Source organism: Heterodontus francisci, unplaced genomic scaffold, assembly GCF_036365525.1.
Source record: "Heterodontus francisci isolate sHetFra1 unplaced genomic scaffold, sHetFra1.hap1 HAP1_SCAFFOLD_860, whole genome shotgun sequence".
NCBI classification, from domain to species: domain Eukaryota; kingdom Metazoa; phylum Chordata; class Chondrichthyes; order Heterodontiformes; family Heterodontidae; genus Heterodontus; species Heterodontus francisci.
This window is the reverse complement of record NW_027142078.1, coordinates 12624-40219: the sequence shown is the minus strand read 5'-3', so window position 1 is coordinate 40219 and position 27596 is coordinate 12624. Positions and strand designations below refer to the sequence as shown.

The 27596-nt window shown below is 44.7% G+C and overlaps 1 long non-coding RNA gene across 1 annotated transcript; it reads right to left on the bottom strand.

Moving 5' to 3' along the window:
* Window positions 1-1431: 1431 nt before the first annotated feature.
* Window positions 1432-27374, bottom strand: LOC137366486 (uncharacterized). The gene is made up of 5 exons (XR_010973384.1): window positions 27293-27374; window positions 21864-22012; window positions 14392-14489; window positions 10369-10601; window positions 1432-1495 (listed from the first exon to the last, which is right to left on the bottom strand). It is a non-coding gene; the product is annotated as an uncharacterized lncRNA (long non-coding RNA).
* Between the last annotated feature and the right edge of the window lie 222 nt (window positions 27375-27596).

The window sequence follows — 27596 nt, the reverse complement described above, 5'->3', positions numbered from 1 at the left end:
AAGGGGCATGATTAGTAAGTTTGCAGATGACACCAAAATTGGTGGTATAGTGGACAGTGAAGAAGGTTGTCTAAGGTTACAACAGGAGAAAGATCAACTGGGGAGGTGGTCAAGGGATTTGAAAATGGAATATAATGCAGACAAGTGTGAAGTGATGCATTTTGGGAGGTCAAACAAGGGCAGGATATATACAGTGAATGGCAGGGCCCTGGGGAGTGTTACTGAGCAGAGAGACCTTGGGGTGCAAGGACATAGTTCCCTGAAAGTGGCAACACAGGTAGACAGGGTGGTGAAGAAGGTGTATGGCATGCTTGCCTTCATCGGCCGAGGCATTGAGTACAAGAGTTGGGACGTCACGTTACAGTTGTCCATTACATTGGTTAGGCCGCACTTGGAGTACTGTGCGCAGTTCTGGTCGCCATACTACAGGAAAGATGTGATTAAGCTAGAGAGGGTTCAGAAATGATTCACAAGGATGTTGCCTTGTTTGGAGGGCTTGAGTTAATGATATAGATTGGATAGGCTGGGTCTGTTTTCCCTGGAACGAAGAAGGCTGAGAGGGGAAATGGTCGAGGTATATAAAATTATGAGAGGCATAGATAGGGTAGATAGCCATAGTCTGTTTCCCATAGTAGGGGTGACTAAAATTACATATATTTAAGGTGAGAGGGAGGAGGTTTAAAGGGGCGCAAAGGGGTAAATTTTTCACACAAAGAATATCTCGAATGAGCTGCCTGAGGACGTGGTGGAGGCAGGACCAGTAGCAACATTTAAGAGGCATTTGGACAGGTACTTGAACGAGCAAGGCATAGAGGGATATGGCATTAACTCAGGCAGGTGGGATTAGTATGCATAGGCATTATGGTCGGCATGGACGCGGTGGGCCGAAGGGCCTGTTTCTATGCTGTACGACTGTATGACTCTATCACAGTATTTCAGTGAATCAGTGTTTACAGATCTCCGAGTGGAAAATAGAGACAGCAGCAACAGCAAAGATGAGAGAGTTAATTACAAGAACTGTAATAACATTAGCAATGGTTTGACAGTTAATAGCTGGAGATAGAGATTCACCAGGAATAACAACAGCAGCAAGGAGGGAAGAGTCAATGGCAAGAACAGTAGTATAGGTAAAAATGGATTAGAGAATTAAATCTTTATAGAGTGACTTACCAGGGCACCAACAATAGCGAGGTTGTAAACGTAAATATATTGAATTATCTCAAGTGGATATAGGATTCGAATGGACAAAAAACGACAAGCAGCAAGGATATAGTAAGACAAGCCATGTCTGGTAAATGTCAACAACAACCTATATTTACATAATGCCTTTAATGTAATAGAACATCACAAGGTGCTTTGCAGGAGCATTATAAAGGAAAGTATGACACGTGAAACAACAGGAGATTATGAGGTCAGATGACGAACAGATTGGTCATAGAGGAAGGTTTTCAGTAGTGTCTTCTGGGAGGAACGTGAGGTGGAGAGGCAGTGACAGCTGGTGGAATTTAATTAATACATTCAATTAATAAATAAAATAAAATCTGGAATTGAAAGCTGAACTCAGTAATGTTGCATGAAACTATAATTGATTTTTATAACAATCTATCTGATTCACTAATGTCTTTTAGGGAAGGAGATCTGCCATCCTTACCTAATCTGGTCTACATGTAACTCAATGTGATTCACTGTTAACTGTCCTCTGCAATAGCCTAGCAAGTCACTCAGTTGTTAAGGATAATTATGAATGGACAACAAAGAGGCAGGAATTGTATTCCAGAGTTTTTCATAGGGGTTGTTAACTAGTCAAGGACATAACTCTGGACACAGGTCTTTGTGTCGATATTCCTGGGAATGAAAATGTGAAGCCTCATATCCACATATCTAAACAATTGTTGTTTATAAATTGTGATTTTTTGATTGGTTACTCTGTGGTTCGAACATGATAATGACAGGAAGTAACGGTACAGCACTCAAAGCTCAAATTGAGCACCAATGACTCTACGAGATTGAGTAGGAATACTACTAGTTAACAATTATACAAAATATCCATTCGCAATGCAACTGTTAGCAATACACTCATTAGTCACAAACATGTTACAAGGATTTGTGCTATTCGTTCAGTAACTGACCAAGCTCCTCGACCTTATCACTGAATCACCATTTACAATAATCTTTACACCTTTCATACCAAGGTGGGCTGGATGTTAAATTGATAAGATCACACTGCCCTATTAAAATCCACCGTAAGCTACAGTTGTCCAATGAGATGTCTAATTCTTTGTTCAAACTGTGATACAAGAGACTGCCTTGATGGTGAGCACGTGTTTACATTTCCTTCAGTAATTTCATTACCACTTGTGGATGTTACAGATGCCCCGGGACTGATATCAGTAAAACCAATAGCAGCTTTCCTTCCTGGTTACATACATATTTTAAACCACAGGACAATGAAAGAATCCAAATCCCTTGCATTCCTGATGTCTTACAAACTGTTTCTTAGAGAATTTCTAGTTTATTCTCATTTCTAAGAAGACAGACACTGGCATCATCAATCAATGACAGTTTGTGTCACTCTCGTAGTCTTTCAAGACAGTTTGTAAAACTTAGACCAGCTGAATTAGCATTTTAAAACATATTCAGTCACGCCAATCTCTTTTCTTTGTGTTTCCAGACAACATGTCCAACATGGGGTGGCGCAGTGGTTCGCACCGCAGCCTCACAGCTCCTGGGGCTCCTGTTCGATTCTGGGTACTGCCTGTGCGGAGTTTGCAAGTTCTCCCTGTGTCTGTGTGGGCTTTCGCTGGGTGCTCTGGTTTCCTCCCACATCCAAAGACATGCAGGTGATAGGTAAATTGGCCATTGTAAATTGCCCCTAGTGTAGCGAGGTGATAGGGAATATGGGATTACTGTAGGGTTAGTATAAATGGGTGGTTGTTGGTCGGCACAGACGCGGTGGGCCGAAGGGCCTGTTTCGGTGCTGTATCTCTACACAAAGATAAAATAAAAAAGTAAAATACATGTCTGCAGGGTTTTGTGTATGCAAAACCTTTGTGAAGTTCTAAATTGGCATCAAAGTGAAATAGAACTTTGAAGTAGGTCTCTTAATTAGTTTTGATGTGATATGTATGACCGTTCTGTTTATTTTTCAAACATCACTCAGACTAAAAGTGTTTTCTTCCACGAGTAACTCTGTTAATCTGTAAAGCAGCTTGTAGCTGTTAACAGGTTACTTTATCTCAGTTACACCCTTTTGGCCTGCACAATGCATGCTGGTCAGGTCCAGTCAGTTTTTGGTACACCTGTAAAAAAGCAAAGGGCAACTCAAGGGCAATTTGGGATGGGGACCGAATGCTGGCCTTCTCAGTGATACTCACATCCCCTGAATAGAATACAATAATATGATAATATACGTTCCACCCATCCAATCCAGGATAAAAAATCATTCTCACCTGTCACAGGTCAGACAGCAGAGATCATGCCATTCCATCTATCCAATCGAGGATAATAAGCCATTCTCACCTGTCACAGGTCAGATGCCTACACTATCTGTTCTGATTTTGTTTTGTATTTGAACTGTCAATCCGCAATAAACTGCTTGTGTCTCCTCGACCTACTTTTGGATGATCTGTGACACATGATCTGATCTTACAGAGGTCTAGGAGAGGGATCACAGAGATTGGGTTCAGAGGCCTGGTTTACTTGGGTTTGTGAGAAATTATAATCTCAGTTGGGCATGAGTGATCATCACTGGGACCGAGTAGGAAACTTTGAGACAGAGAGAGAGGGAGAGAGTTTATACTCGGTGAAATGTGTGTGATCATTGCGAACAGCGAGGATGGAACCTTGAGAGAACTTGGAAGAAATAAAGTCAGATGCATAATGTTGTTGGTATATCACAGGGAATAGTTGATCAGTTTCATGACAGAGAAAAACAGTCGCACCTGGAATAACTGACTTCCTAAGAATTTTGGAGAAGTCCAGTGTGGTTTACGATTTCATCCTCAGGAGAATTTATGAGAACATCCAGAAATGCAACTTTTTGCTAAAATAAAGTGCTGGGATAAGTTGGACAATGGGGATCATCTGTGCACATCACAGTTCAATAAAACAAACACAACCAATTGAAGGAACAGATAGATAGGTTACAGAAGGAAATTGAAGTTTGTCAGGAGAACAGTTGCATCCTGTACAATCAGTTACTCTGGGAACAGGAGGCATTGACACTGTACATTAGATGTAGAGAAAATTATAACAAATCCTGGATCAAAACGAGTTACCGTCAGGAAATACCAGAATTAGTGAAGGGTTAGAAGCTGTGAAGAGGGGCTTTGAGGGAATTATACCAGTGTTAAAGCTCTGCCCCACCCCCGAAACTGAACCACAGGGAGGTGACGGTGGAGTAGCAATGCCACTGGACTAGTGGCCCAGACGCCCAGGCTAATGCTCTGGGGACATGGGTTCAAGTCCCACCACGGCAGATGGTGAAATTTTAATTCAATTAATAAAATTCTGAAATTAAAATATCTATTCTAATGGTGACCATGAAACCATTGTCAATTGTTGTAAAAATTCATCTGGTTCACTCATGTCCCTTATGGAAGAAAATCTGCAATCCTAATCTGGTCTGGCCTACATGTGACTCAAGACCCACGGCAATGTGGTTGTTTATGAAATGGAGGAGTAAGCTTCTCGGTTGTAGAAAAGCCAAATAAAGCAATGAAACTGGATGGACCACCTGGTATCGACATGGGCACCAAAAACGACAAAGGCAAACTCAGCCCTGTCGACCCTGCAAAGTCTTCCTTGGTAACAACTGGAGGCTTGTGCAAAAATTGGCAGAACAGTCGCATAGACTTGTCAAGTTGCAGAAAACAAATTCATCCTCACCGAATTATATCTTATAATGTCCCAGACACAAGCATTCCCATTCCAAGGTATGTCTACCCCCCAGAGACAGGACAGACCCTTGATTCAGGACCCCATGAAGTCTCATGGCATCAGGTCAAACATGGGGAAGGAAACCTCCTGCTGATATCGAACTACCGCCCTCCCTCAGCTGATGTGTCAGTACTCCTCCATGTTGAACACCATTTGGAGGAAGTACTAAGGGTAGCAGGGACACTGAATGTACTCTGGGTAAGGGAATTTAATATCCATCACCAAGAGTGACTCGGTAGCATCACTACTGACTGAGTTGGCAGAGTCCTAAAGGATGCGGCTGCTAGACTGAGTCTGGAGCAGGCGGTGAGGTAACCAACCAGAGTGAAAAATATATTTGACCTCGTCCTCACCAATCTGCCTGTCATTGAAGTTATAGATATGGACTTTCAAAAGGTGTTTCATGAAGTCACATTCAATAGACATGTTAGGAAAATTGAACCCTATGGATTAAAGGGACTGTGACAGTTTGGATATAACATTGTCTAATGCACAGTAAACAGAGAGAAGTGGTGAAAGGTTGTTGTTCAGACTCGATGGGAGTATGCAGTGGTGTTCCCCAGGGCTCGGTATTAGGACCACTGCTCTTTAGTGCTTGGAAAACCCGGGCTGGGTAGGGAAGAGACCCCTCCTCCTCCCTCTTTACAGAGCTTCCCCTCTCTGCAGCCTCTGCTCCATTTGTTGCAGAGACACAGTAGCTACAGTAGACCCAGAGACACAGTAACTACAGTCCCCATACCTGGTCCAGTGTTGGGTCACCAAATCCTCTGTCCTCCCTGAATGCCTGCAGCAGCTCACAACACAACCTCCAGACAATCATCCACAGCACCTCCACCAACTTTATACGAGCAGAAGTAAGTCAAAAGCCCCTCACCTGTAAGTTGGATGCCTGGTCCTTTGAAATAACATTATAGGGATTTCCTCGTGCTGCTGAATGCATGTTCAGCTGAGAGTGACTAACACAGGTGGTCAGTGGACATGTCCAGGTCAAGTTTCAAAGACGTACGTCACAGTTGTGGGAATGGCTGATGAACACCATATTCATACCCTCCTCATACTACAGACACACACACGTTACACCCACGCTATCACCCCGGCCAGCATGGGTGTCCTGTGCAATGTACTGGATGTGACCGGCACTGCAGCCCACACTATTCTATGGATCCAAACTTCCACAGCACCAGTAGAGCTGGAGAGATGAAATGTGTGGTCAGGGAGAGAGACAGAGGGAAAGAAACTCTGTTTAAAAAGGGAATTATAAAAAGACTTTAAGATGAACAAGTTTCAGGAATATTGGAAATGGACAGGGGATTGGGATAATCAGAGGGGTGAGGACATGGAGGGATTTGATCACAAGAGTGAGAATATTAAAATTGAGGTGTTTTTGGACATATGAAGATAGAACTGAGGAGCAGGAGGAGTCCATTAGACCCGTTGAGCCTGCTCCACCATTCGAATAAGGACATGACTGATCTGTTATTTTTAAACTTTATCCCCTTGTTCCAGTCTCCCCCACAATGGAAACATCCTCCCGGTATCCACTCTATCAAGTCCCCTCAGGATCTGATAAGCTTCAATAAGACACATCTCATTCTTCTAAACTCCAAACCGTTAAAAAATGTCTTCATAATATAACCCCTTCATTCAGGGAATGAGTCAAGTTAACTTTTGCTGACCTGCTTCTTATGCAATAATTTCATTTTGATCAAATAAGGAGACCAAAACTGTACACAATATTCCAGATGTGGTCTCACCAAGACCCTGCACAGCTGCAGTAAAACTTCCCCACTTTGATACTCGATTCCCTTTGCAATAAACGTTAACATTCCGTTTGCCTTCCGAATCACTTGCTGTCCCTGTATACTAACTCTTTCAGATTCATGTACCCAGACACCCAGATCCCTCTGTACCACCGAGTTCTTCAATCTCTCTACATTTAAATAGTATACTGCTTTTCTATTCTTCCGGCCAAAGTGAACAAGTTCACATCTTACCACATTGTACTCCATCCGCCAAAGTTTTGCGACCTCACTGAACCTATTTGTATCCCTTTGCAAACACTTTACCTCATCTTGACCACGTACTTTCCGTCCCATCTTGATGTCGTCAGCACATTTATCGACCATACTTACCTTAGGACCCCTGGACGCAGGCCTTCTGGTCCTGGGGACTGGACTGGACAGACAAATATGCAAGGTAGGAGCTGGAGTAGGTCACACGGGCCCTCGAGCCTGCTACGCCATTAAATAAGATCATGGTTGATCTGATTGTAACCTCGGCTGCACAATCCCAGCTTCTCCCACTAACCTTCCACCTCCTTGCTTATCAACAATCTATCTACCTCTGATTTAAAAATATTCAAAGACTCTGCTTCCACCGCCTTTTGAGGAAAAGTGTTCCAAAGATTCATGACCCTCAGAAAAAAAATCTCCTCATCTCTGTCTTAAATGGGCAACCCTTATTTTTAAACAGTGACCCCGAGTTCTAGATTCTCCAACAAGAACAAACATCATTTCCACATCCACCCTGTCAAGACCCCTCAGGATCTTTTATGTGCCAATCAAGTCGCCTCTTACTCTTCTAAACTCCAGCAGGTACAACCCTGGCCTGCCCACCCTTTCTTCATATGACAACTCGCCCATGCCAGGTATTAGTCTCGCAAACCTTCCCTGAACTGCTTCCAACGCATTTACATCCTTCCCTAACTAAGGAGATCAATACAATAGTCGGTCCTCCAGATGTGGTCTCACCAATTACCTGTATAACTGTAGCAAGACCTCCTTACTTTTGTATTCAATTCCCCTTGCAATAAATGGTAACATTCTATTAGCTTTCCTAATTACGTGCTGTACCTGCATACTAACCTTTTTTGATTTATGCACTAGGACACCCAGATCCCTGTGCATCTCAGAGTTCTGCAATCTCACCATTTATATAATACACTTCTTTTTTATTCTTCCTGCCAAAATGGGAAATTTCACGATTCCCACATGATACTCCGTTTTCCAGATCTTTGCCCACTCACATAACCTATCTATATCCCTTTGTAGCCTCCTTATATCCTCTTCACAACTTACCTTCCGACCTCTCTTTGTTTCATCAGCAAATTTAGCAACCATACCTTCAGTCCCTTCATCCAAGTCATTTATATAAATTATAAAACGTTGTGTCACCAGCATTGATCCCTGTGGCACACCACTCATTACATCTTACCAACCAGAAAATGACCCATTTATGCCTACTCTCTATTTCCTGTTAGCTAGCCAATCTTCTATCTATGACAATATACTACTCCCTACACCATGATATTTTCTTTTTCACAATAACCTTTGATGTGGCACTCTATCAAATTCCTTCTGGAAATCTAAGTACAGTACATCCACCAGTTCCCCATTATCCACAGCACATGTTACTTCTTCAAAGAACTCCAATAAATTGGTTAAACATGATTTCCCCTTTCAGAAAACCATGTTGATTCTGCCTGATTACCTTGACTTTTTCTAAATGCTCTATTACATATCTAATAATAGCTTCTAACATTGTTCCTAAGAGAGATGTTAAGCTAACTGGCCTGTAGTTTCCTGCTTTCTGTCTCTCTCCCTTTTTGAATAAAGGAGTTCGTTATTTACCAATCGAATTAAACCTTCTCTGAATCTAGGGATTTTTGAAAAATCAAAACCAGCGCATCGACTATCTCACTAGTCACTCTTCAGGATCAGGGGACTGTCATTCCACAGCTCCAACAATTTGTTCAGTATCACTTCCCTGGTGATTGTAATTTTCTTGGGTTTCTCCCTCCCTCCCTTCCATTTCCTGAATTACAGCTAATACTGGGATGTTACTTGCATCCTCAATAGTGACGATTAATGCAAAATATCTGCTCAATTCATCTGCTATCTCCTTGTTTTCCATTATTAATTTCGCTGACTCACTTTCTGTAGGACTAATGCTCACTTTGTTAACTCTTTTCTTCTTTAAATATCTATAGAGACTCTTCCTATCTGTCTTTATATTTCTAGCCAGCTTTCCCTCGTACTCTAATGTTTCCTTCCTTATCAATCTTTAGTTGTTCTTTGCTGATTTTTATATTCTGTCTAATCTTCTGCCCTGCCACCCATCTTTGCACCGCTAAATGCTTTATCTTTAAGTTTGATACTATCTTTAGCTGTTTTCGTTATCCACGGATGGTGGGTCCTATCAGCCTTTAGGTGTGATAGTTTTCCCAGTATCCTCTTTTCTCTGGTCATAGTGATTGTTTTAAGTTCCTCACTTCCTTTTGCCTCTTGATTTAGGTATATTTGGAAGGTTTGCTATGTCTTCTACAATGAAAACAGACAGAAAATAGCTGTTCAACACCTCCACCATGTCCTTGTTTCTCATTATTAATTCTGCAAACTCACATTCTAGAGGACTAACACTAATTTTAGTTTCTATTTTCCTATTTAAATACTTGTATAAACTCTTATCCTCTATTTTTATATTACTAGTTGGCTTTCTCCCACACTCTACCTTTCCCTCTTTTTTATCATTGATTGCTGGTTCTTAAAATCTGTCCAATCTTCTCACCCACCAACAATCTTTGCAGATTTGTCGTGTTTCTTTCAATTCAATATTATCCTTAACTTCATTATTTTGCGGCGTATGATGCAACCTTCTGCAAGAGCCTTTCTTTCTCATTGAGATACATCTTTGCTGAGAGTTAGTAAGTATCTCCTTAAAAATCTGCCACTGCATCTCTACTGTACTACCTTTTAACCTAGTTTCCAAGTTCACTTTTGCCACCTATGCCTTCATATCCTTATAATTACCTTTATTTAGGTTTTTTTTTTAAAAACTAGTCTTAGACCCACAGTTTTCCCTTCAATCTGAACATTGAAATGCTATCATGTTATGATAATTGTCGTCTAAAGACTCCTTTTTTAGGAGGTTCTTCATTAATCCTGTCTCATTGAACATTATCCTCTCTGGTTGACTGCAGAACGTGCTGCTCTAAGGAACTGTCCTGAATACACTCAATGTGATAATTGTTTAGGCTACCTTTGCCAATCTGATTTGCCCAATCTACATGTAGATTAAACTCACCCATAATTATTGTGGTACCTTTCATCCACACCCCATTTATTTCTTTTTGTATACTATCCTACAAAAAACAATGTAGGTCACTGAGTTCAGGGATGTTGCGTGAATGAGATTTAGTATGAATTAGGATATAGACAGCAGAGTTTTGTACAGACTGTGGTTTATGGTGGTTTGTAACAGGGAGAGTAACCAGGACAGCATTGGAATAGTAGATTTGACAAAGACACAGACCAGAGTTTATGCAGCAAATGGGCTCACATGGAGGACGATATTTTGAAGGTGGTCGTTGTTAAGAACAGTAAAACAGTTAATCATGGTTTCTAGAATTAATAGCTGGATAGAGAGACTTACCAGGGACACCAACAATAGCGAGGATGGGATAATAAATGTGTTGAATCAGCATCAGTGCCCAGTGGATCCGATGCGCCAATGTTATCCAATAATCATCCGCAGTAAGATAATCAAACCAATGGGATAAACTCCTGTCCATTTTTGTAACATTCCAATCTATTGTTCTCAGATTCTGATCTATCCTCTCCATCTCACTGGAGCCACTGATCCCTGTTAGTGCGGGGGTGATGCTCCTGCAGACATGGTGGAAGAACACATTAAAAGGAGTCCTGTATTAATAGAAGAAGGAAACCCTCCAGTGACGCAATTAGAGTCCATGGATTACATTAATTACAGTCACTGAACAAACAGGTTCAGTTAACCCCTTTCAATCCAACACTTTTTGTACCACAATAAAGCAGAACATTTACATGGTCTGCATGGGAGGTATGAGAGTTGTTGAGGGAAGGAAAGGTGCAAATAACAGAGGCACTGGCCAGGAGCTTCCAATACTTCTTGGATATTGGAGTGATGACAGGAGACTGGATGGTTGTAAATGTTAGACATTGTTTAAAAAAAGGAGATATGGACTAAGCCCTGTATTTACTGACCAGTCAGTTTAACGTCCCTGGTGGGGAAATTTCAACCATCAACCAGGATACAGATACCTGCTGTTTTGAAAAACAAGGGTTTATAAATGTCAACTACCATGAACATGTTAAAGGCAAATTGTATCTAACAAGCTTGAAGGATTTATTTGATGGAGTAATATAGGGGATTGATGAGGGTTGTACAGCTGGTGTTATGTATATAAACTTTCAAAAGGCGTTTGATCAAGTGCGATTTAATCGACTTCTTCGGAAAACTGAACCCAATGATCAAAGTGGTTGTGTGAACATCCAATTGGCTAAGGCACAGAAAATAGATTGTTTTTCAGGCTGGGGTGAGTATACAGAGCTGTTCCAAAGCCATCAATAACAACAACAACATATATTTATATATGAACACACGAAGTAGGAGCAGGAGTAGGCCACTCGGCCCTTCGAGCCTGCTCCACCATTCAATAGGTTCCTGGCTGAACTGATTATTTCACATTTCCATCTACCCCCGGTAACCTTTCACTCCCTTGCTGATCAAAAATCTATCCAGTTCTGCATTAAAAAATTTCAAATTCTCTGCTTCCACTGCCGTTTGAGGAAGAGAATTCCAAAGACTCTCGACCCTTTGAGATGAAACAATGTCTCCTCATCGCTGTATTAAATGGGTGATCCCTTATTCTTAAACAGGTGCACCTCCCCCCCTCTGTCACCGAATGATCTGTACCTAGCAAAGGACTCAGTTATATCCCCTTACACTCCCACCTTAATTAAATTCACGCTCGGCATGCTGTTGATCTCTTTTCCATCATATCACCTCCTGCCTCACTTCCTTGACCAGGAGTCCTACACCCACCCCGACTAGTGGACCCACTCACCCAGCTCAAGTATATTCCCTCCACCTGGACCCCTCCCTCTGGCCTCTTAACCACTTTTGATCGTTTCATTGAGAAATGTCGGTGAAACATCGGCCATCACAATTTCTCTGCTCCCCTCACTCACTCTAGTCTGTCCCCCTCTGAACTTGCTGCACTCCGTTCTCTCAAGTCTAATCCCGACATTGTGATCAAACCTGCAGACAAGGATGGTGCTGTTGTTGTCCGGCGTACCGACTGCTACCTTGCAGAGGCTCAGCATCAACTCTCAGACACTTCTTCCAACTTCCCTCTCGACCATGAACCCACCAGCGAACATCAAGCTGCTGTCCACAGGACTGTAACTGACCTCATCTCCTCTGGAGATCTTCCCGCTACAGCTTCCAACCTCACAGTCCCACAACCACGGGCAACTCACTTCTACCTCCTTCCTAAAATCCACAAACAGGACAATCCCAGCAGACTCATTGTTTCAGCCTGTTCCTGCCCCACTTGAACTTATTACTTCCTATCTTGAGTCGATTTTTTCTCCCCTCGTCCAGTTTCTTTCCACCTACATCCGTGACTCTTCGGACGCACTACGTCATTTTGACAATTTCCAGTTCCTCTTCATGATGGACGTCCAATGTATCTGCACCTTCCATCCCCCACCAGGACGGTCTTAGGGTTCTCTGTTTCTTCCTTGAACAGAGGCCCATCCAGTCCCCATCCACTACCACCCTCCTCCGCCAGGCTGAAATTGTTTTCACATTGATCAACTTCTCCTTCAACTCCACTCATTTTGTACAGCCATAGAGTTATACAGACTATAGACAGACCCTTCGGCCCATCATATCCATGCTGGCCATCAAGCACCTATCCATTCTAATCACATTTTCTGGCACTTGGCCCATAGCCTTGTATGCTATGGTATTTCAAGTGCTTCTCCAAATACTTTTTAAATGTTATGAGGGTTCCTGCCTCTACCATCCCTTCAGGCAGTGTGGTCCAGATTCCAACCACCCTCTGGGTGAATTTGTTTTACTCAATTCCCCTCTAAATCTCCTGCCCCTTCCTGTAAATCTCTACCCCCTGGCTATTGACACTTGCGCCAAGGGGGAACAAAAAAGTTTCTTCCTATCTATGCACCTCATAATTTTTTATACTTCTATCAGCTCCCCCCTCAGATTTAGTCACCCCATGATGCCTATCTATACTAATTCCACCTGCCTGCATTAATTCCATATCTTACTATGCCTTGCTCATTCAAGTACCTGTCCAGATGCCTCTTAACTGTCGCTACTGTTCCTGCCTCCACCACCTCCTCAGGCAGCTCATTCCAGATACCCACTATTCTTTGTGTGAAAAATTTACCCCTTTGATCCCCTTTAAACCTCGTCCCTCTCACCTTAATTCTATGCCGTCTAGATTTAGTCGCCCCCACCATGGAAGCAGACTCTGGCCAATTACTTTATCTATGCCTCTCAGAATTTTATATACCTCTAACATGTCCCCTCTCAGCCTCCTTCGCTCCAGGGAAAACAGACCCAGCCTATCCAATCTCTATCTATAACTCAAGCCCTCCAAACAAGGCAACATCCTTGTGAATCATTTCTGAACCCTCTCTAGCTTCATCACATCTTTACTGTAGTGCAGCGACCAGAACTGCACACAGTACTCCAAATGCGGCCCAACCAACGTTATGTATAACTGTAACATAACGTCCCAACTCTTGTACTCAATGCCTCGACCGATGAAGGCAAGCCAAATGGCTTCTTCACCACGCTGTCTACCTGTGTTGCCACTTCCAAGGAACTACGTACTTGCAAACCAAGATGCACCCAAAACTGATATGTGGCAAGTCGCATTCATGCTGCAAAAGTGCCAGGACACGAACATTTCCAATAAGAGAGAATCTAACCATCTCCCCTTGACAGTCAATGGCGTTATCATCACTGAATCCTCTACTATCAACATTCTAGGGGTTATTATTGAACAGAAGCTGAATTGCAGCTACAACAGGTCAGAGGCTAGGAATCCTGAGGCGAGTAACTCATTTCCTGACTCCCCAAAGCCTTTCCACCATCTATAAGGCACAAATCAGGAGTGCGATGGAATACTCTCCACTTGCCTGGATGGGTGAAGCTCCAACAGCATTCCAGGAACTCAACACCATCCAGGACAAAGCAGCCCTGCTTGATTGATTGATTGTGTACGTAGTGTCATTGACTCCCTCCAGCACCAGCACACAGGGGCAGCAGTGTGTACCATCTACAAGGTGCACTGCAGCAACGCACCAAGGCTCCTTAAACAGTACCTTCCAAACCCGCGACCTCTACCACAAAGAAGGACAAGGGCAGTGATGCATGGGAACACCACCACTGCAAGTTCCCCTCCAAGTCACACATCATCCGGACTTGGAACTATATCGCTGTTCCTTCACTCTCACTGGGTCAAAATCCTGGAAATCCCTTCCTAACAGCACTGTGGGTGTACCTGCACCAGTTGGATCAAGAAGGCAGCTCACCACCACCTTCTCAAGAGCAATTAGCGATGGGCAATGAATGCTGGCCCAGGCAGCGGCGCCCACTTACCATGAAATAATAAGAAGGTAATAGTAGTTCCTTCTGGCTGGACGACTGTGGAGAGGTGTGGGAGGAAGACACCAACATTGTAACAGGCTCCAGTACGTCTGTGAAAGACAAGGAGGGATAGTTTGTCTTTGTAACAGTCACACAGCATGTCATTTTTAACAATCTTATCTGCATGCCCTGCCATAGAATTATTCACATGCATCCAAACTGCTGCTGCACCCCCATTAAAATTACACCCTTTATTTTCCATTGCCTCTCCTGTCCATCCTATGAAAAATGTATCATTTTGCGTTTCTGTTAATGTTTATCTACCATGTGTACGTCCATTCCATCAGTCTGTCTATATCCACTTGATGTCTGTCAATATCATCCTCATTGTGCAATACACTTCCAGGTTTTGTGGCAAGTGTAAAATTTACAATTGTGCTATTTACAGGGCGGCACAGTGGCGCAGTGGTTGGCACCGCAGCCTCACAGCTCCAGCAACCCGGGTTCAATTCTAGGTATTGCCTGTGTGGAGTTTGCAAGTTCTCCCTGTGTCTGCGTGGGTTTCCTCCGTGTGCTCTGGTTTCCTCCCACATGCCAAAGACTTGCAGGTTGATAGGTATATTGGCCATTAGCAATTGCCCCTAGTATAGGTAGGTGGTAGGGAAATATAGGGACAGGTGGGGATGTGGTCGGAATATGGGATTAGTGTAGGATTAGTATAAATGGGTGGTTGATGGTCGGCACAGACTCGGTGGGCCGAAGGGCCTGTTTCAGTGCTGTATCTCTAATCTACACTCAAGTCCAAGTGGCTAAAATAGATCATGAAAAGTTACAGACCTAGTAACGACCCCTGGGGGAAACTTCCTCCAGTTCTAACAACAACCTTTCACCCCCTCTCTCTGCTTCCTGTCATGCAGACAACTTTGTCCCTTTTATTCCATGGGCTTTATCTTTATCGACAAGCCTGTTAAGTGACACTTCATCAAATGCTGTTTGGAAGTAATAGGGAACAAAGAAATGGCAGAACAATTAAATACATACTTTGGTTCTTTCTTCTCAAATGAGGACACAAATCAGTATTAATAGGGAAATGGTGTTGGGTAAATTGATGGGATTGAAGGCTGATAAATCCCCAGGGCCTGATAATCTACATTCCAAAGTACTTAAGCAAGTTCTTTCTTTTTCTTTTGGGCCTCCTTATCTCGAGAGACAATGGATACGCGCCTGGAGGTGGTCAGTGGTTTGTGAAGCAGCGCCTGGAGTGGCTATAAAGGCCAATTCTGGAGTGACAGGCTCTTCCACAGGTGCTGCAGAGAAATTTGTTTGTTGGGGCTGTTGCACAGTTGGCTCTCCCCTTGCGCCTCTGTCTTTTTTCCTGCCAACTACTAAGTCTCTTCGACTCGCCACAATTTAGCCCTGTCTTTATGGCTGCCCGCCAGCTCTGGCGAATGCTGGCAACTGACTCCCACGACTTGTGATCAATGTCACACGATTTCATGTCGCGTTTGCAGACGTCTTTATAACGGAGACATGGACGGCCGGTGGGTCTGATCACTTAAGCAAGTGACTCCAGAAATAGTAGATGCATTGCTGGTCAGTCTTCAAAATTCTATCCTGGAACAGTTACAATGGATTGGAGGGTAGACAATGTAACCTCACTATTTTAAAAAAAGAGGTAAAGAGACAACAGTGAATTATAGAGGGGTTATCCTGACATCAGTAGTGGGGAAAATGCTAGAGTCCATTATAAAATATGTAATAACAGAGCACTTGGGAAACAGTGACAGGATCGGACACAGTCAGCATGGATTTAGGAAAGGGAAATCATGCTTGGCAAATCTACTGGAATTTTTGAGGATGTAACTAATAGAATAGATAAGAGGGAACGAGTGGATGTGTTGTATTTGGATTTTAATAAGGCTTTCAATAAGGTCCCACACAGGAGATTAGCGTGCAAAGGTTAAATCCCATGGGATTGGGGGTATGGTACTGACATGGATAGAGAACTAGTTGGCAGACAGGAAACAAACAGTAAGAGCAAATGTAATATATCCAAGTTTGCAGATGACACAAAGCTGGGTGGGAGGGTGAGCTGTGAGGAGGATGCAGAGAAGCTCCAGTGTGATGTGGACAGGTTGAGTGAGTGGGAAATACATGGTAGATGCAGTATCATGTGGATAAATGTGAAGTTATCCACTTTGGTGTCAAAAACAGAAAGGCAGATTGTCTGAACGACGATAACTTTGGAGAGGGGGAGGTGCAGTGAGACCTGGGTGTCCTTGTGCACCAGTTGCTGAAAGTAAACATGCAGGTTCAGCAGGCAGTTAAGGAGGAAAATGGTATTCGAATTAGAATTAGAATTAGAATATTACAGCGCAGTACAGGCCCTTCGGCCCTCGATGTTGCGCCGATCATCTGACCTACACTATTCCATTTACATCCATATGTCTATCCAATGACCACTTAAATGCCCTTAAAGTTGGCGAGTCTACTACTGTTGCAGGCAGGGCGTTCCACGCCCCTACTACTCTCTGCGTAAAGAAACTACCTCTGACATCTGTCCTATATCTTTCACCCCTCAACTTAAAGCTATGTCCCCTCGTGTTTGCCATCCTCATCCGAGGAAAAGACTCTCACTATCCACCCTATCTAACCCTCTGATTATCTTGTATGTCTCTATTAAGTCACCTCTCCTCCTCCTTCTCTCTAACGAAAACAACCCCAAGTCCCTCAGCCTTTCCTCGTAAGATCTTCCTTCCATACCAGGCAACATCCTAGTAAATCTCCTCTGCACCCTCTCCAAAGCCTCGACATCCTTCCTATAATGCGGTGACCAGAACTGCACGCAATACTCCAGGTGCGGCCTCACCAGAGTTTTGTACAGCTGCATCATGACCCCGTGGCTCTGAAACTCGATCCCCCTACTATTAAAGGCTAACACACCATATGCCTTCTTAACAGCCCTATTAACCTGGGTAGCAACTTTCAGGGATTTATGTACCTGGATACCAAGATCTCTCTGCTCATCTACACTACCAAGAATCTTCCCATTAGCCCAGTACTCTGCATTGCTGTTACTCCTTCCAAAGTGAATCACCTCACACTTCTCCGCATTAAACTCCATTTGCCATCTCTCAGCCCAGCTCTGCAGCCTATCTATGTCCCTCTGTACCCTACAACACCCTTCGACACTATCCACAAATCCACCGACCTTCGTGTCATCCGCAAATTTACTAACCCACCCTTCTGCACCCTCATCCAGGTCGTTTATAAAAATGACAAACAGCAGTGGCCCCAAAACAGAACCTTGCGGTACACCACTAGTAACTAAACTCCAGGATGAACATTTGCCATCAACCACCACCCTCTGTCTTCTTTCAGCTAGCCAATTTCTGATCCAAAGCTCTAAATCACCTTCAACCCCATACTTGCGTATTTTCTGCAATAGCCTACCGTGGGGATCCTTATCAAACGCCTTACTGAAATCCATATACACCACATCCACGGCTTTACCCTCATCCACCTGTTTGGTCACCTTCTCGAAAAACTCAATAAGGTTTGTGAGGCACGACCTACCTTTCACAAAACCGTGCTGACTATCGCAAATGAACTTATTCTTTTCAAGATGATTATAAATCCTGTCTCTTATAACCTTTTCCAACATTTTACCCACAACCGAAGTAAGGCTCACAGGTCTATAATTACCAGGGCTGTCTCTACTCCCCTTCTTGAACAAGGGGACAACATTTGCTATCCTCCAGTCCTCCGGCACTACTCCTGTCGACAATGACGACTTGAAGATCAACAACAACGGCTCTGCAATCTCCTCCCTGGCTTCCCAGAGAATCCTAGGATAAATCCCATCTGGCCCAGGGGACTTATCTATTTTCACTCTTTCCAAAATTGCTAACACCTCCTCCTTGTGAATCTCAATCCCATCTAGCCTAGTAGGCTGTATCTCAGTAATCTCCTCGGCAACATTTTCTTTCTCTACTGTAAATACTGACGAAAAATATTCATTTAACGCTTCCCCTATCTCCTCTGATTCCGCACACAACTTCCCACTACTATCCTTGATTGGCCCTGTTCTAACTCTTATCATTCGTTTATTCCTGATATACCTATAGAAAGCCTTAGGGTTTTCTTTGATCCTATCCGCCAATGACTTCTCGTGGCCTCTCCTTGCTCTTCTTAGCCCTCCCTTTAGATCCTTCCTGGCTAGCTTGTAACTCTCAAGCGCCCTAACTGAGCCTTCACGTCTCATCCTAACATAAGCCGCCCTCTTCCTCTTGACAAGCGCTTCAACTTCTTGAGTAAACCACGGCTCCCTTGCTCGACAACTTCCTCCCTGCCTGACAGGTACATACTTATCAAGGACACGCATTAGCTGCTCCTTGAATAAGCTCCACATTTCGTTTGTGCCCATCCCCTGCAGTTTCCTTCCCCATCCTACACATCCTAAATCTTGCCTAATCGCGTCATAATTTCCTTTCCCCCAGCTATAATTCTTGCCCTGCGGTATATACCTGTCCCTGCCCATCGCTAAGGTAAACCTAACCGAATTGTGATCACTATCGCCAAAGTGCTCACCTACATCTAAATCGAACACCTGGCCGGGTTCATTACCCAGTACCAAATCCAATGTGGCATCGCCCCTGGTTGGCCTGTCCACATACTGTGTCAGAAAACCCTCCTGCACACACTGGACAAAAACTGACCCATCTAAAGTACTCGAACTATAGTATTTCCAGTCAATATTTGGAAAGTTAAAGTCCCCCATAACCACTACCCTGTTACTCTCGCTCCTGTCGAGAATCATCTTCGCTATCCTTTCCTCTACATCTCTGGAACTATTCGGAGGTCTATAGAAAACTCCCAACAGGGTGACCTCTCCTCTCCTGTTTCTAACCTCGGCCCATACTACCTCAGTAGACGAGTCCTCAAACGTCCTTTCTGCCGCTGTAATACTTTCCTTGATTAACAATGCCACACCCCCCCCCCCCCTCTTTTACCCTCTTCTCTGTTCTTTCTGAAACATCTAAATCCCGGAACCTGCAACATCCATTCCTGCCCCTGCTCTACCCATGTCTCCGAAATGGCCACAACATCAGGATCCCAGGTACCAACCCATGCTGCAAGCTCACCCACCTTATTCCGGATGCTCCTGGCGTTGAAGTAGACACACTTTAAACCAAGTTCTTGCTTGCCAGTGCCCTCTTGCGTCCCTGTAACCTTATCCCCTACCTCACTACTCTCAACAGCCTGTACACTGGCACTGCAATTTAGGTTCCCATTCCCCTGCTGATTTAGTTTAAACCCCCCCGAAGAGCACTAACAAATCTCCCCCCCAGGATATTGGTACCCCTCTGGTTCAGGTGAAGACCATCCTGTTTGTAGAGGTCCCACCTACCCCAGAAAGAGCCCCAATTATCCAGGAAACCAAAACCCTCCCTCCTACACCATCCCTGCAGCCACGTGTTCAATTCCTCTCTCTCCCTATTCCTCTCTTCGCTAGCACGTGGCACAGGCAACAACCCAGAGATAACAACTCTGGTTGTTCTCGCTCTAAGCTTCCACCCTAGCTCCCTGAATTTCTGCCTTAAATCCCCATCTCTCTTCCTACCTATGTCGTTGGTGCCTATGTGGACCACGACTTGGGGGTGCTCCCCCTCCCCATTAAGGATCCCAAAAACACGATCGGAGACATCACGTACCCTGGCACCTGGGAGGCAACACACCAACCGTGAGTCTCTCTCGTTCCCACAGAACCTCCTATCTGTTCCCCTAACTATGGAGTCCCCAATGACTAATGCTCTGCTCCTCTTCCCTTTTCCCTTCTGAGCAACAGGGACAGACTCTGTGCCAGAGACCTGCACCCCATTGCTTACCCCTGGTAAGTCGTCCCCCCCAACAGTATCCAAAACGGTATACCTGTTGTTGAGGGAAACGGCCACAGGGGATCCCTGCACTGCCTGCTGGTTCCCTTTCCTTCCCCTGACGGTAACCCATCTACCTACTTCTTTTACCTGAGGTGTGACTGCCTCCCTATAACTCCTGTCAATAATCCCCTCCGCCTCCCGAATGATCCGAAGTTCATCCAGCTCCAGCTCCAGTTCCCTAACACGGTCTGCGAGGAGCTGGAGTTGGGTGCACTTCCCACAGATGCAGTCAGCAGGGACACTCTTGGCGACCCCTACCTCCCACATTCTGCAGGAGGAACATACAACTGCCTTTACCTCCATTCCCACTATTCTAGATTCCCAATAAATCTACTGAAAAACCAAACGAAAAAAAAAAAGTCAAAACTTGTTCGCTTAGCAATCCGACGGACTGAAGTTTTAAATAAAAAGCTTACCTTATCAACACCCTAGAGTCCTTTTTTTTTTGGTTAGAGGAGGAGGGTGGGTGGGAGACACTACACGTGTAGTGTCTCGGGTACTGCCACTGCCCAAATAAATAGTTTTCCCCTACCCAGCAGTCCCCGGTCCTCCGAAACAAAAAAGGGATTAACTTGTAACTTACTGAAATTGACCGCTCAGCTGAAAGTCCGCTCCGCACCCGTTCTATCAAGGCTGCTCCTCGCAAAAGACAAAGATTTTAAAACTGCCCAAATAAATAGTTTTCCCCTACCCAGCAGTCCCCGGTCCTCCGAAACAAAAAAGGGATTAACTTGTAACTTACTGAAATTGACCGCTCAGCTGAAAGTCCGCTCCGCACCCCGTTCTATCAAGGCTGCTCCTCGCAAAAGACAAAGATTTTAAAACTGCCCAAATAAATAGTTTTCCCCTACCCAGCAGTCCCCGGTCCTCCGAAACAAAAAAGGGATTAACTTGTAACTTACTGAAATTGACCGCTCAGCTGAAAGTCCGCTCCGCACCCCGTTCTATCAAGGCTGCTCCTCGCAAAAGACAAAGATTTTAAAACTGCCCAAATAAATAGTTTTCCCCTACCCAGCAGTCCCCGGGTATGTTGGCCTTCATAGCGAGAGGATTGAAATACAGGAGAAAGGGTGTCTTGCTGCATTGAAACAAGGCTTTGGTGAGGCTAAATTCATCCACATTTGTCCCAGTCAGTTAATTTTGTTTTGGATTATTGTTTTAAAAGCTTTCCCAGCACCGTGGTTTAACTGGCTGTCCTCTATTTGCTGGGCTTGTCCTTACACTCTTTTTAGGACAATGGTGTAACATTTACAATTCTCCAGTCTTTTGGCACCATCCCTGTGTGTAAGGAAAACTATGGTTCGTTCCTTCACAATTTCCACTCTTATTTCCCACAGCAACCAGGATTCTTTTTGTATTAACATCTTGAAGTGCAGCACGCCTTTCTAATACCTCCTGCCAAGAAAACATGCTATGCTGAATGAGAATTTTTAATTCACTGGTTGGAAACCAACATTAAACTTTGAAATTGGAAAGCTGGAATCCTGCATTTAACATTTAAAAAGCTGGTAGTCAAGATGGCCACCACAATTTGCATTGAAATACCTCACATTCCAGGACATCGAAGTGGAGATGTATGTCTTCAAAGCTCCCACCCACGACAATGTTTTGAACAATTGAGTAGATTATCTGGGATCACCCTCATTAGCAAGACATTCAAAGCCATCTTGCAGCATTTACTCGCGGAGACGTACCTGCAGGAGAAACATTTACAATATAATTTGAGAGAGACTTGGGATTCTTAGACTTTGAAACTCATTAAAGGAAGAAAGGTACTGATAGACCATGTGACAGCCTCCCTCCCCCCTACCCCAGTCTATGTAAACTTGTAACTTTTTGTTACACACAGCAGACAAGCTTTGCAAGCTAACCCATGCAAGACCCTGGTTGGGCTGTCTTACGCTCTCTTTCTCTCCCCAGGTAACATTGTAAATGTTGTAATCTGTCTGTGACTGCAGAACATCCAAGTCCACCATTGCTACAGAGACCGAGGAAGAAAGCCACTGAGCATTACTGTCTCCAAGAAACCCCTGAACCAGGCGGACCAGCTGCATGTCCACTTCTACCAGGCAGAGACTTTGGAACCATGAATTCAGTCAGAGGAAAAATGAATTACAAGACCCCACAAACTGTACATTAGTTTTATTTCTTCTGGACTCTAATCCAACCCAAACTATTCTCCATCACTCTGTAACCTATTTGTGTGTCCGTGTGATTCGTGTGTGTGTGTGTGTGTGTGTGTGTGTGTGTGTGTGTGTGTGTGTGTGTGTGTGTGTGTGTGTGTGTGTGTGTGTGTGTGTGTGTGTGTGTGTGTGTGTGTGAAAGTTGAAGCAGAGTTTACTATTTTACTTCAATCGGTATTTGATTTTCAGTACAATAAAATAACCTCTTTCTTGTTTAAACTAAAGAAAACCTGCCTGATTGATTCTTTTATGATCCTAGCACTTGAAGTATTAAACACTCACTGAATTGGTAAACACATGCACTATTTAAAAAGGAATAAAGCCTGTGGCATCGAACAAGGAGAGCGACAAGACGGGAGCCTTTCGACCCCTCCTCACCTGAAGTGTAACATAAATTTGGGGCTCGCATCTGGGATCAAAAACCAAAGACAGTTGGGAAATTGGGAATGGGGAACCAAATGGTTCCCTAGCAAAACTTCAAAAACTTCAATAAAGTTTTAATGGGTTTTTCACTGCTGGAGTATTAAAATGTCCACATTTGAGGCAGTACCTTCCTAACCCAGAGTGAAGTAACTTGGGGCAGGTTAAATGCCCTATTCGTTGAAGAGTTGAGGATTGTACAAAATACAGTATAGCACAGGAACAGGCGATTCGGCCCTCCAACCCTGCGCCGATCTTGATGCCTGCCTAAACTAAAACCTTCTGCACTTCCAGGGACCATATCCCTCTATTCCCATCCCATTCATGTATTTGTCAAGATGCCTCTTAAACGTCGCTATCGTACCTGCTTCCACCACCTCCCCCGGCAGCAAGTTCCAGACACTCACCACCCTCTGTGTAAAGAACTTGCCTCGCACATCCCCTCTAAACTTTGCCCCACTCACCTTAAACCTATGTCCCCTAGTAACTGACTCTTCCACCCTGGGAAAAAGCTTCTGACTATCCACTCTGTCCATGCCACTCATAACTTTGAAAACATCTATCATGTCGCCCCTCCACCTCCGTCGTTCCAGTGAAAACAATCCGAGTTTATCCAACCTCTCTTCATAGCTAATGCCCTCCAGACCAGGCAACATCCTGGTAAACCTCATCTGTACCCTCTCCAAAGCCTCCACGTCCTTCTGGTAGTGTGGCGACCAGAATTGCACGCAATATTGTAAGTGTGGCCTAACTACATTTCTGTACAGAACTGAGCAGTAAGGGATTACTATCCATCCAAAAGCTAGGAAAGCCGAAATCCTAAACCATGTGCCAACCATTTTGCACGTGAACCTGAAAAATATAACAGGATTAGAGTTGGAGGTCAATCATCTGAGCTCCAGGACATCACTGCAGGAGTTCCTCAGGGTAGTGTCCTTGGCCCAACCGTCTTCAGCTGCTTCATCAATGACCTTCCTTCAATCATAAGGTCAGAAGTGGGGATGTTCGCTGATTATTGCACAATGTTCAGCACCATTGGTGACTCCTCAAATACTGAAGCAGTCCGTGTAGAAAACAAGCAACACTAGGACAATATCCAGGCTTGAGCTGCTAAGTGGCAAGTAACATTCGCGCCACACAAGTGCTGGGCAATGATCATCTCCAACAAGAGAGAATCTAACCATCTCCCCTTGACATACATTTGCATTACCATCACTGAATCCCCCACTATCAACATCCTGGGGTTACCACGGACCAGCAACTGAACTCCTTCTTTGGCCTCCTTGTCTCTGAGACAATGGATAAGTGCCTGGAGGTGGTCAGTGGTTTGTGAAACAACGCCTGGAATGGCTATAAAGGCCAATTCTAGAGTGACAAACTCTTCCACAGGTGCAGCAGATAAAATTGGTTGTCGGTGCTGTTACATAGTTGGCCCTCTCCTTGCACTTCTGTCTTTTTTCCTGCCAACTGCTAAGTCTCTTCGACTCACCACACTTTAGCCGCGCCTTTATGGCTGCCCACCAGCTCTGGCGATCGCTGGCAACTGACTCCCACGACCTGTGATCAATGTCACAGGACGTCATGTCGCGTTTGCAGACGTCTTTAAAGTGGAGACATGAACGGCCGGTGGGTCTGGTACCAGTGACGAGTTTGCTGCACAATGTGTCCTTGGGAATCCTGCCATCTTCCATGTGGGTCACAGGGCCAAGCCATCTCAGGCGCCGCTGGCTTAGTATATGCTGGGGATGTTGGCCGCCTCGAGGACTTCTGTGGTGGAGATACGGTCCTGCCACCTGATGCCAAGGATTCTCCGGAGGCAGTGAAGATGGAATGAATTGAGACGTCGCTCTTGACAGACATACATTGTCCAGGTCTCGCTGCCATAGAGCAAGGTACTGACGACACAGGCCTGATACACTTGGACTTTTGTGTTCCGTGTCAGTGCGCCATTTTCCCACACTCTCTTGGCCAGTCTGGACATAGCAGTGGATGCCTTTCCCATGCGCTTGTTTAATTCTGCATCGAGAGACAGGTTACTGGTGATAGTTGAGCCTAGTTAGGTGAACTCTTGAACCACTTCCAGAGTATGGTCGCCGATATTGATGGATGGAGCATTTCTGACGTCCTGTCCCATTATATTCGTTTTCTTGAGGCTGATGATTGGGCCAAATTCATTGCAGACAGCTGCAAACCTGTCGATGAGTCTCTGCAGACACTCTTCAATATAAGATGTTAATGCAGCGTCTTCAGGAAAGAGGAGTTCCCTGATGAGGACTTTTCGGACTTTGGACTTCGCTCTAAGACGGGCAAGGTTTAACAACCTGCCCCCTGATCTTGTGTGGAGGAAAATTCCTTCTTCTGAAGACTTGAACGCATGTGAGAGCAGCAGGGAGAAGAAAATCCCAAACAGTGTAGGTGCGAGAACACAGCCTTGTTTCACGCCATTCAGGAAAGTAAAGGGTTCTAATGAGGCCCCGCTATGCTGAATTTTACCTTTCATATTGTCATGGAATGAGGTGATGATACTTAGTAGCTTTGGTGGGCATCCAATCTTTTCTAATAGTCTGAAGAGACCACGTCTGCTGACGAGGTCAAAGGCTTTGGTGAGATCAATGAAAACACCGTAGAGGGGCATCTGTTGTTCACGGCATTCCTGCTGTAGCTGGCGAAGGGAGAATAGCATGTTAATGTTGGATCTCTTTGCTGGAAAGCCACACTGTGCCTCAGGATAGACACGCTCAGCCAGCATCTGGAGCCTGTTTAAGGCGACACGAGCGAAGACGTTCCCCACTATGCTCAGCAAGGAGATTCCACGGTAGTTGCTGCTGTCACCGTGGTCACATTTGTTCTTTTAGAGGGTGATGATATTGGCATCGCGCACGTCCTGTGGGACTGCTACCTCATCTCAGCAGAGGCAAAGCAGTTCGTAGAGTGCTGAAAGTATAGCAGGCTTGGCAGTCTTGATGATTTCAGGGGTAATTCCGTCCTTCCCGTCCTTTTCCGCTGGCTAGAGAATCAATGGCATCACTGAGTTCCGATTTTGTTGGCTGTACGTCCAGCTCAACCATGACTGGCAGAGACTGGGCTGCATTGAAGGCAGTCTCAGTGACAACATTCTCCCTGGAGTACAGTTCTAGGTAGTGCTACACCCAGCGGTCCATTTGCTTGTGGAGTAACCATATAAATACAGTGGTGACAAGAACAGGTCAGAGGCTTGGAGTTCTGCAGCGAGTAACTCACCTCCTGACTCTCCAAAGCCTGTCCACCATCTACAAGGCACAAGTCAGGAGTGTGATGGAATACTCTCCACTTGCCTGGATGTGTGCAGCTCCAACAACATTCAAGAAGCTCGACACCATCCAGGACAAAGCAACGCTCCAGATTGTCACACCCCATCTACAAACATTTACTCCCTCCACCATAAATGCACAGAGGCAGCAGTATGTACCATCTACAAGATTCACTGCAGCAACGCACCAAGGCTCCTTAGACAGCACCTTCCAACCCGCGATCTCCACCACCTAGAAGGACAGGGCAGCAAATTCATAGGAACAGTACCATCTGCAAGTTCCCCTCCAAGTCACACACCATCCTGACTTAGAACTATATTGCTGTTCCTTCACTGTCGCTGGATCAAAATCCTGGAACTCCCTTCCTGACAGCACTGTGGGTGTACCTACCCCACATGGACTGCAGCGGTTCAAGAAGACAGATCACCAACTCCTTCTCCAGGGCAATTACAGATGGGTAATAAATGCTGGCCTAGCCAGCGTCGCCCACATCTCATGAACGAATAAAGTAAAACAGCCATGAGCAAGAAGGGAGAGGTGGAAACACAACGGGTCCTCCTTAGGCCAGAGCAGACAATGCTGAGAACAGGAGTGACGCCCAAAAGCCTGTGTGTTTCCACTGTAACAATCACCTCCGAGCTGACTGCTGGACGTTACAGTGAAAATCTGTCGGATTAATCAGGATACACCAGACCAGTTCAGGAAATGGGGCCCTGATGGGAAACACAGAAGACCAGGCTGTGACTTTAACTGTGGCAGTAAGACCCAGTATGCCCAACACAGAGAGTGCTGGAAAATTTAAGAAAATCCCTGCGAGATAGCAGGATTTTGTATCCTAAGGAAAAGTCACCAAATACCCCTCGAATGCAGCAAGTAAGCCCAAAGCCATACTTGGGATAAAGGGGCCACCCATTCCCTCCTGCTGGGAAAATGCATGAACTCTCCCCCAGAGAGGGCATCGAACGCTCAAGTATTAGTCATCAGTATTGGGGAAGGTAAATGCCCAGGACTCCATATCGAATATACCTAGAGTGCAGCTTTGTTTCAGGACTGGTAACCCTGGGGATTGTCCCTAATTTACCTGTAGACAGGGTGGTCCTGTTCCTGGGTAATGATCTGGTCAGGGTGAAGGTGCTAGCTTCTCCAGTGGTTTTCAAGAGACTGAAATAGATGAGATAGACAGAGCAGTTACAGGAGAAGGCCACTGACATTTTTCCTGCCTTTGTGTTGTGATGGTCCATGGTCAAACAAGCTCCATCAGAGGAGGATGAACTGACACTGCAGACTGATGACCCTCCTATCTAGTTATCTGAAACCTTCTTTGGGAATTCAGAGGACAAAAAGGATGTGTTAAACAGATCTTCCTTGGTCGAGGCTGAGCAAGC